The sequence below is a fragment of the Silene latifolia genome, chromosome 6, assembly GCF_048544455.1.
Source record: "Silene latifolia isolate original U9 population chromosome 6, ASM4854445v1, whole genome shotgun sequence".
In the NCBI taxonomy this organism is placed as follows: Eukaryota; Viridiplantae; Streptophyta; class Magnoliopsida; order Caryophyllales; family Caryophyllaceae; genus Silene; species Silene latifolia.
In genome coordinates this window covers 4,660,256-4,669,138 of record NC_133531.1, presented here as the reverse complement: position 1 = coordinate 4,669,138, position 8,883 = coordinate 4,660,256, and positions in this window count along the sequence as shown.

Sequence of the window (8,883 nt, the reverse complement as noted above, 5' to 3'; positions counted from 1 at the left end):
TTAAATAATTTTTTAAGCATACAATTACCAGATTTACATATTTTCTAATTCTAAAAAAAAATTACCATTTGATTCTCATGAAGTATAACTATTACCAAAAAAAAAACGTAATATTTTTTTTATGAATAATGAAAAATAAAAAAAATCTCAAAAAATTACTTTAAACGCTAGACAGGAAAATAATGAATTTCATCACTACCGCTGAAAACAATAAAACTAAAAGAAATAGAGTATAAAATATTCATGTATTGTGATTAATATTTTTTAAATGTTAATCATTATATCAATGTTCTTAAAAATATCGGATAATTCACGTGGTACCCCTGAAAGTGGCCAACTTTGCACAAAATACCCAAATTTTTGATCCGAACAACTTAACGAGGCCATAACTCGTGTTTACGAACTCATAAAGTGAAGATTTTTTTTTTCAAATCAATCATCTTTCCGAGTACTACGATTTGAAAAAAAAGTTTGACGAGTTTGGAACTCGTGACCAGGAGATATGTCACTCAAAGTTTGTTCAGTCGAAAAAACTTTGACTCACAATAACTCCTAGTAGCGGAATCCAAATGCGACAATTTTTTTTTTCAAATTGTAGTTCTCGGAAAGATTAAGCGATTTGGAAAAAAATTCGTCACTTTTGGAACGCGTAAACACGAGTTGTGACCTCTTTAAGATTTTCGGATCAAAAATTTGGGTATTTCGTGCAAAGTGTCAAACCTTAGGGGTACCACGTGAATTATCCGTAAAAATATACCCGTGCAATTTTGCACGGGTTGAAAACTAGTATTATATTAAAGCAACAACCGACTATCTCATTTTACGCCACGTGTCACAACATCTTAAATGCCACGTGCCATACTCTCTAATCAAAAAAAAAATTATATAAAAGATCTGCAATCATGTAAACATGAAAAAAAAAAAACAGAAAGTTGCTAATTTTAAGTTAATTTGGGCACAATTTTAGGAGATATTTTCGGCATAATACACCTAGAACACAAGATTAGCTCAAAAATATACTAATTAAAGTATGATAAACAATAGAAACCGAGCTAAAATGAGGGGTAAAAGTATATATAAAATGAACACGTCAATTTCTTATCTAGGCTGGGTACAAGTATTGCGTGTAAACTCAGAATGCTAGAGAGAAAATAGTGAGTAATCTGCAAATAATAGTGAATGATTAATGAATGCTTTACAATTGTTTGATGATGCTATTTATACTTCTCAAATGCTAACGTTGGATGTTGCTCAACGTCTCTCTTGGCCGTTGGTAACTGCTTGCTGAAAAATAGGGCACATTCCCTATTAATCCGCTTGACTTAGTCTTCTTCAACAAACATTGGCTTATTATGTTTTACACGATCTGATATGTGAGGGTAAGATGCTTCTGGAGTTGGACTAGGTCTTCCATAAAAGTAGGACATGAACATTTCCCTTTATGTAACCGTCATGTTGCTTGATAATTCAATCCGGCCTGCTTAAGAGCTCTGCCAGGCTGTTCTATGCTTTCCTTTCTTGGCAGCAGACTTTTTCTTCCAAGGTTTAACAGGTTACCTGCCCTGGAATATGCTTCATTTGTCAAATAGTAGTCAGATTTATCCGGACCTTGGTTGCCCTACTCAGCCTAATTATGTCAGGCTAGACTGAGGTCGGTCCAGGCTAAACTGGGCTCAACACCAAGTAATTTAATTGATGCTGAGAGGAACAACTCAATCTTTTCATGAATTACAGTGAATTAACGCCAACTTGCGAAATTGTATAAGATATACTGCTGTTCATAGTACACACACAAATTAATGTTTCAAAATGGTCTCTCATGTAAAATGAAATGAGGGGAAATTGCACTTCACATTCACTACGTATGAGTCCACGATTGTCTTTCGACTTCCCAAGTGGCAGAAACCGAAACAGAAACACTGCCTGAAACAAAACACAAAATCTCATTTGTGACGGCACATATCCGTCACTCTTGAGTGACGGATACCATTTTACCTCACAAAATACCCACTTCTTCTCTCTCTCTACAACACTATTTATGTGGTCCCCTTTCTCCACTAACCCATTTTGTTACCATTTTAACTCACAAAATATCCGCCACAAATGGTAACCCGTCACAAGGGAGACCAATTGGAAACAAAAATACTATGCAGTGTATGGACGATAAATCACATGTACGAACCCCTTATGAAGTATTCCCTCTATCCCGGTCATTTGTTAAATTGATGGGGCATATTCTGCACCGCTGACCAAGTCAACATATTGAGCAAGGTCAAGGGTATCCACAGCAAAGTCAAACAACTTAGACTGCCTAGCCGATGGAGCCCATCGGCCTGTCACCTAGGTCTCGGCCAGACAACTAGCCAGCCGAGACACAGATCCGCGTACTCATATCCAAGGCCCCTCGGTCGGCCTGCCACGGGTCCATCGGCCGAGGGTGAAACGGTCTTTCCACCTGCTAGCCACTTGGCCACTACGTGACAAAAGTTGAAAGTCTATAAATACTCCTCAACCTTCATTGAGGAAAGGATCCACAAATTGACCTAATAACCACTATTCATCTGGTAATATCTTCCTTATCTCTCTACATTATACTCTTAGCCAAGTAACAACAATTTACCTCTCTAAGTTAACTGACTTGAGCGTCGGAGTGAGTACGCTCGGCCAAAGCCGAGCCCTCAGTTTGTTCATCGTTTCAGGAGACCGCAAGGAAGATCCAAGCAAAGACATCATTCTACGAGCTACGAGTGGTAACAAATATCTGCTCTGGAATTATACCCGGAACAATTGGCGCCGTCTGTGGGGATAGACACTAGAAGCTAGTCACATTCATTCCCAAACAAAAAAAAAACACACACAAAAAACCCACCCCAAAAAGCTAAGATGTCAAAACAACAAGAAGTAGTCGTGACCGACGAAACCCCACTCCACCGAGATGATACTTTTCACAATTCTGGAGTCGTGCAGCCCTCCACCGGCGGAGTGATCCAACCGGAATTCGGAATGCCGATAATACCAGATACGCCGCTGCCCGTCAACCAGGTCACCATCATGGGACATGTGGTTGACACAAAGAAATCGAAGATGCTCCCCGGACCTAATGGTGGGAATACGCCGCTCACCCGTCACACCGACGAGAGCGAGAGCGCGGAAACCGTCCAAGAGACCAGGGCCCAGAAAGTGACTACAAGAAACTTGAACGGAGCATTGGGGGAAGCAGAGCACGCCAAGACGCCGGAGGAGCCCAAAGTAGTCGTAGTAGACCTAAGCCCTTCCCGCACTCGTGAGAGGACAGCGTCGCCACAGCACCGACGAGGCACACCCCGGAGGAACCAGAGAAGTCCGACTCAGCAGAGTCGGAGAAGAAGCCCGAGTCGGAGAAGGAGTCCTTCCCGCTACGAGGAGAGGAGTCGGACCAGGAATGCGAGGAGCCGATCGCCGCGTGTCATTCGACACGTGGTCAGACAGCCCCTCAGTGCTTACATCCTTGAAACCGCCGTGCCAACCAAACTAAAGTTGCCGGCGATCACATACAAAGGAGATAGTGACCCAACCGACCACGCCGAGGCTTTTGAGTCTTACATGTCGGTATGGGAGCGCCCGACGAGTGTCAGTGCCGAGTCTTCCCAACGACTCTGCATGGGATGGCTCAAAATTGGTACAAGGGGCTTCCCGACGGTTCAGTATACTGTTTCGCCGACCTAAAGGACGCCTTCCTAGCCCAGTACTCTTGCAACAAGAGGAGGGCCGTGGAGACATCGGACCTCCTAACTATCAAACAGGAGGAGGGCGAGTCTCTACGAAGCTATGTGAAGAGGTTCGACGGCAAGGTCCAGCAGATTCGGGAGATCAATTCCGAGCTGGCGGCTTTCGCACTGATGAAAGGCCTCCCAAAGGGAAACTTAAAAGACGAGCTCATCAAGCACGGGGGCCTGGGCCTAGACGCCGCGAGGAAGATGGCCGACCAGGCCATCAAGGTGGAAGATTACCACAAAACCTGGGTAGGCCACAGCGAGACTGGCCACTCAGAGAAGAGGAGCCACCGGGAGGACAACCCGGATGAAGGGCGCCGTGACGATAATAGGTCACGGTCCGACAGATCCGCCAGGAAGTCGAACTCGTCGGGCGCCGGTGGGAGTTGGGCACCATACTACCGAAAGCAGCACAATGATCACACCCCCCTGGTTGTATCCGCCGCGGAGGTCTTCGCCCTGAGCAAAAGCGAGGGTCAGAAGTGGGAAAGGCCCCCTAAGCCTAGGAGTGACGGTGACACGAGCCAGTACTGCGAATATCACGGCCACACCGGCCACCTAACGAACGACTGTCGACATCTGAAAAATGCCATCGAGGAACTAATCCGGAAGGGAAGCCTAGGCAAATACGTTGCCGGAGGCCAAAAAACAGATGCCGGCAGGTCATACGAGAAACCCGTCTCGGAACGGGAAGGAATAATCAATGTTGTCATCGGAGGCAACGAGAGCGATGGGTCCGCTCATGGGCACAAACGACACCTAAATAAACTATATCAGGCCATCAACTTTGTGCCCAACACAGCCACCCCCGCTTCCAGTATCCCTGATATGACCATTGGGAAGAAGGACTACGACGGAGTCGTCGCCCCTCACAGCGATCCGCTTACAGTCCACCTGGACATAGCCAACCACTTGGTAAAGAGGTGCCTAATTGACACAGGCGCCTACACCAACATTATGTACGGGGAATGCTTCCTTAGCCTCGGTCTGAAGGTCGAAGACTTGACCCCCTGCACCAGCCCGTTGTACAGCTTTTCTGGGGCCGGCCTGGTACCCCTGGGGTCAATTAGATTGCCGGTAACGTTCGGCGAGGGAAGTGCGGCCAAGAACGTCATGTCCGAGTTCGTGGTCATCGACGGTTCGTCTGCCTATAACGTCCTCATAGGCCGAGTCACTCTGAGTGAGGCCGACGCGGTAATGTCCATCCGAGCCCTGACATTGATGTATGTCTCGGACCGGGGGGAAGCCCATAAACTCGTCTCAAAGAACGAGAGGGGCAAAGTAGTCAATGCCCAAGTATCTGCCAGAGGATGCAACATGCAATCCTTCAAAGTGGCGAAGGAATCGGAGAAGGGGAATGATACGTGCATTTTATATAGTCTTTTTAGCCTATTTTATGCACGTATTTCTATGCTTTTATCGTGGTTTTATGCTACGAAATGCCCCGAATATGCTACTTTGGGTTATTATGTCTTAATTGCAGGAATGAACCAGAAAGTAGCGAAATCAAGTCATTTACCGTCCATTTTGCATGCATTTGGAGAAAGAGTAGATTTGGAGCGGGAAATATTGCTGTCTTGGGATGCGTGAAGGTGTTTCGGGCACTAAAAGGATAAGTCAAAGGCAAATTAACGAGAAATACAAGCTGCTGAAGTCAATTATCACTCGATCGAAGACATCCTTGGTCGATCGAGTGGTTTTAGGTTGAATAATCAGTCGATCGAGTTGTGTTCCTACTCGATCGACCCGTTCTGTATATAGCCTTACTCGATCGAGCACCCTTCTTGGTCGATCGAGCTGTTTCTGAGTCAAGTTCACTCGATCGAGTGATTTAAGTGGTCGATCGAGTGGATATTGATGACGGGCTGGGCTTTTTAGTTATTTTCCGTCATTAGGTTTAATCCTACTCCTAATTTCTTATAAATAGGAGTAAGGGTTGTCATTTGCAATGATCCAACAATCCAATAATCCGGGGATCACGTTGCTTTTCTCCCTTTTCTCTATACACTGTTACTTTGTTCTCTTATTTCCGGATCGCTCAATTTCAGTAATTCTTCTCCCCTTATTCACTTTTTAATGTTTATTTCTTCTTTTATTATTGTTCTTGTTTATTTTATCATGCATAGCTAAATCCCCTAGTATGTTAGGATTAGGGAAGCCGTGGTAGCGATGTTTTAATTGTACTAAATAGATTAGCCCTGCGATAAGAATTGTATTAGGCAATTTAACTGTTATCCGGTCGAATGAATGCATGCAGGAGACCATAAATTTAGTTAACCCCGACCTAGATCGAAAGATTGGAAGGGAAGGCTTGCTTAATTACAATAGGGTATTGCAGTGAGGGCGAAAGTTAAGCTGTTTACGCTCTAGGGCGGTTTAAGGACCGAAAGGTGACGACCATAGCTCTTCTTATCAATAGTCTAGTCGCCTTAGTATTCATGATAGTATAAGATCTGATAGCTGCCACGGTAGACCGACTTCTAGCATACTACCCTTCTCTTATTGTTAATTTCTCTTATTTATTCCCCTTGTTTTAGTCTCTAGTTAGTTCACAATCAATTCAACCCCCATCGTGACATTAGACAGATAAATAGACAAATAGATAGTACACCGCCTCCCTGTGGAGATCGACCCTACTTACCGCTGACTTCTGTTAGTAGTACTTAGGTATTTTATTTTTGGTACGAAACGACAGTATCAGGGAAGAGCCCATCCTTGCAACAGGGGGGGACGCATGGATAGCTCCGTCGGCATGGTCGAGGGAGCCGAGACTGAAGAGGTGGAAATCGACCCAGGTCGCACCGTGACTATCGGTGTCAACCTGGAACCAGGATTCAGGGCCGCTCTCCTGGACCTGCTGACAAAGAACAAAGACGTCTTCGCCTACTCAGTGGCCGAAATGCCAGGTGTGAGCCGGGAGGTAATTATTCACAAGCTAAATGTACTCCCCACCGCTCGCCCTGTCAAGCAAAGGATGAGAAACTCCTCGGCCGAGAAAGATGAGGCCATCAAAGCCGAGGTGGATAAACTGCTCACGGCAGGCTTTATTATGCCTTGCACTTATCCTGAGTGGTTAGCCAATTTTGTGATGGTGAGAAAATCATCGGGGGCGTGGAGAATGTGCGTAGATTTTACCAACCTTAATAAAGCATGCCCTAAAGATTGTTATCCTTTGCCCCGAATAGATAGCCTAATCGACGCCACGGCAGGCTACACCATGCTGAGCCTGCTGGACGCCTTCTCGGGGTATCACCAGGTATTCATGGCTGAGGAAGACATGCCTAAATGCGCATTCATCACCGCTAACGGCACATACATGTACAAAATGATGCCGTTTGGTTTGAAGAACGCCGGTGCAACGTATACAAGGCTGGTGGACAAGGTGTTCCAAAGTCAAAAAGGGCGAAACATTGAGGCTTACGTCGACGATGCTATTGTGAAAAGCAAGTCCGACAAATGAGCACCGGCCGACCTACACGAGACATTCTGTTCACTAAGGAAATACAAGATGAAGCTCAACCCAATGAAATGCAACTTCGGCGTCCGGGCAGGAAAATTCCTCGGTGTACTTGTCAGTGCCAGAGGCATCGATGCCAATCCAGACAAAGTCCGAGCAATCCTAGACCTGCCGGAACCAAGGAATCGAAAAGAGGTTATGATGCTGACCGGGAGAATGGCGGCTCTCGCCCGTTTCATCTCTCGGTCAGCCGACAAAAGCACCCCATTCTTCAAAGTGTTAAAGGGAAATAAAGACTTCAGCTGGGGGGGGAACAGAGCACAGCTTTCAAGCAACTGAAAGCTCATCTTCAGACTCTCCCAACCCTGTCCAGACCGATGCTGGGGGAGACGCTATACCTATACATACCAGTTACCTCGGCCACGGTCAGTGCCGTAATCGTCAGAGAAGAAAGCAAGCAGCAGCACCCAATCTACTTTGTCAGCCACACATTGTTGCCCGCCGAAAGAAACTACCCGCTTATTGAAAAAGCAGCCTTTGCTGTTGTCATCGCCGCAAGGAAGTTAAAACCCTACTTCGACGCCCATCCCGTGACGGTCCTAACCGACCAGCCATTGGAGAAAGCGTTGGAAAAATTTGAGCAATCCGGCAGACTCATCAAGTGGGCGGTAGAGCTATCCTAAGTTTCGCATTCAATACAAACCAAGGCCTTCGATAAAGGGGCAAGCACTTGCAGATTTCCTGGCCGAGTGCACATATCAAGAGGAGATACACCCCGGTGTATGGGAGGTATTCACCGACGGGTCCTCCACAACGAGCAACAAGCAGCGCCGCATCCTTATCATCAGCCCAAACGGGGACGAGTTTGAGTACGCTTTAAAATTCACCTTCCCGGCCTCAAACAACGAATCCGAATACGAGGCGGTGATAACTGGGGTCGAATTAGCCAGAGCCGCCGGAGCAGAACACATTGTGTTAAAAACAGACTCACTGTTGGTTACTAACCAAATCTGAGGAGAGTTCGAGGCACGAGACGATGGGATGGTAAGATACCTGGAAAGGGTGAAAACCGACACAGCAAAATTGAAGTTCTTCAAAGTTCAGTGCATCCCCAGGTCCGAGAACATGCGAGCCGACGCTCCCTCAAAGCTTGCCAGCTCAACCATCAAGAATATCAGCCGAACCGTACTGGTAGATATCAGGAATACGAAGAGTATCACTGAGGCTGTCGGCATGGTGGGCAACATTGAGACCGAGACAACGTGGATGACTCCGATAATGAAATACAAAGTTACGAGCGAGTTGCCGGAGGATCGCAATCTCTCGGCCAAGATAAAAAGGATCGCCGCCAGGTACGTGGTATTCGAAGGGGAACTGTACAGAAGGTCCGTAATAAGACCACTCTTGAAATGTGTCGGTCCAACCGACGCAGAGCTAATACTAACAGAGATTCACGAGGGCGTATGCGGACACCACATGGGGGCAAGAACTCTAGCCCACAAAGCTCTCCGAGCCGGCTACTTCTGGCCCACCATGCTTCAAGACTCCAGAACAAAGACCAAGAAGTGCACAAACTGCCAGATGCATGCCCCGGTGATACATGCTCCTTCCCGAGATCTACAACCGGTGCTTAGCCCCCTTCCTTTCGCACAGTGGGGGATGGATATGCTAAGG